At 37.3% G+C, this 2,470-nt stretch overlaps 1 non-coding gene across 1 annotated transcript; it reads right to left on the reverse strand.

Annotated features, from left to right (window-relative positions):
* Window positions 1-692: 692 nt before the first annotated feature.
* Window positions 693-799, reverse strand: LOC127078034 (small nucleolar RNA R71). The gene has a single exon (XR_007787782.1). It is a non-coding gene; the product is annotated as a small nucleolar RNA R71 (small nucleolar RNA).
* Window positions 800-2,470: the final 1,671 nt, after the last annotated feature.

Here is a 2,470-nt window from a genome sequence, read left to right on the forward strand (position 1 = left end):
TGTGCACTTGTAGTTAGTAATCCAACATACTCATATAGTCACGCGATCAAGTTTTTGGCGTCATTGTCAGGGACTAATTTAGTCAATATTATGATTTTGTTGTTGTGCAGCATAGACTAAGGCAACTTTTATTTTATTTACCCTTTAAAACCTTCGATTGTATGCCAAACACTCGCTCACAAGGCGAAGAGCTAGAACAACCAATTGACGAAGTCGAGCACTTTGTTAACTTACAACACTGAACTCATAAATTCTGAATTAAGTACAATCTTCCTTTTCCAAAATCAAAATCAAAATCTGAACCAATTATGGCTGAGGGACCACAAAACCATCCTCTTAAGTATTATGTCGTTCCTTCGCAGGAGGAACCACACAACAACATTGTTGCCCCTGCCATCGAACAAAACAATTTCGATTTAAAACCTTCGTTATTGTCATCCGTACAACAGAACTAGTTCTCTGGTAGTCCTACAGATGATCTGAACCTTCATTTATCAGTGTTTGTGCAGTACGCAGACACAGTAAAAGCGAATGGTGTCAGCCCCGAAGCAATAAGACTACGTCTTTTCTCTTTTTCTTTAAGAGATGGAGCTATTGCTTGGCTCCAGTCTCTACCATCTAACTATGTTACTACATGGGACGAGTTGAAGAAAGTTTTCTTAGCGCGATATTACCCACCAAGCAAGACTGTTATGCTAAGAGCCCAAATCAACTGATTTTTGCAAAAAGACAGTGAATCTTTTTTCGAAGTTTGGGAGAGATACAAGGACATGATGAGACTTTGTCCACACCATGGACTTGAGAAATGGTTGATTATCCATACTTTATATAATGGTTTTCTATACAATACTAAGATGAATTTAAACGTTGCAGATGGCGGAGCTTTAATGGATAAACCTTATGAAGATGTCTATAAACTCATTGAAAACATGGCACAAAACCATCTCCAATAGGGAGGTGAATGAACTTCTACAGAAAAAAACCATCTATGAAGATTGGAATGTACGAAGTCAATGGCATGGACCACATCAATGCTATAGTAGATGCTCTTACTCAAAAGATTGAGAACTTAACCATAACCCCAACAGTTGTTGTGGCACCGAACTGCGAATCATGCGGAACCCCTGGGCACACTAATGTTGAATGTCAATTATTGGTTGGTATTCCTACCGACCAAATAAACTACGCCCAAGGAAACCCATATTCTAACACCAACAATCCTGGCTGGAGAAATCATCCAAACGTTTCTTATAAAAACAAGAATGCTTCGTTTGCACCAAACGGAGCACCTGTTGTACCTCCAAGTTATCAGAAAGGAGCCCCTGCTGCTCCACAAGCACCTAGAAATTCAAATATCGAACTCATGATAGAAAACTTCATGAATGCCCAAGTTCAACAAAACAAATATTTCGCTAATCAAAATGCTCACACGAGTGAGCTGATGAAACAAATGTCGAGTAAGCTTGATGTTATGGCTACCCATAACAAAATGTTAGAAACCCAAATTTCTCAAGCAGCCCAACAACAAGCAGCAACAACAACCCTAGCTGGAGCATTTTCTGGTCAACCTCAACCAAATCCAAAAGGTCATGCTACAAAGTGGGATAAAATTAGATGGACCAATTGACCCAAGACTTTAAAATCCATCCATATATCAAAACTCTAGTAAAGCAACTGAAACGGTAACAACCGATGCCAACCAGAAAAACAAAAGGATAAAGGAGAGGAAGACAAAAACAAAGAGGTCGTAGAGAAATAAAAACCTTATGTGCCTCTGCCACCATACAAAGCACCTATACCTTATCCTCAAAGACTTGCTAAGTCTAAAAATGAAGGGCAATTTAAGAAATTCGTAGAACTTCTGAAACAACTGAATATCATTATACCTTTCATATAAGTTATTACACAAATGCCCTCATATGCTAAGTTCCTTAAAGAGATCTTATCTAATAATAAAAAGCTCAAGGATAATGAGACTGTTACACTTACTGTTGAGTGTAGCGCTATCATCCAAAATAACATGCCTTTTTAGCTAAAAGATCCAGGTAGTTTTTCCATACCTTGCGTAATTGGAAAGTTTGTCATATATAAAGCTCTATGCGACTTAGGAGCCATTGGTAGTTTAATGCCCTTATCCATATGTGAAAAACTAAAATTAGGAGAAGTAAGACCAACGAGAATGTTCTAGTTCGTATAGGTTAATTCTATATTCCTACAGACTTTATAATAATGGACATAAAGGAGGATTCCAACATCCCTATCGTTTTAGGAAAAACCTTTTTTGCCACTGCTGGAGCTATCATAGATGTGAAGAAAGGGAAGCTAACCTTTAAGGTTGGTGAAGAAAAAGTTGAATTTATTCTATCATAGTTTTGTTGGTGTAAGCCCTAGAGGCTAATACTTTTGGTACTTGTATCGAATTATTTATTAATAATAAAATGCTTTTTCTTTATTATGTTTGTTTAGTAAA

Source organism: Lathyrus oleraceus, chromosome 4 (genome assembly GCF_024323335.1).
Source record: "Lathyrus oleraceus cultivar Zhongwan6 chromosome 4, CAAS_Psat_ZW6_1.0, whole genome shotgun sequence".
Taxonomy (NCBI): Eukaryota; Viridiplantae; Streptophyta; class Magnoliopsida; order Fabales; family Fabaceae; genus Lathyrus; species Lathyrus oleraceus.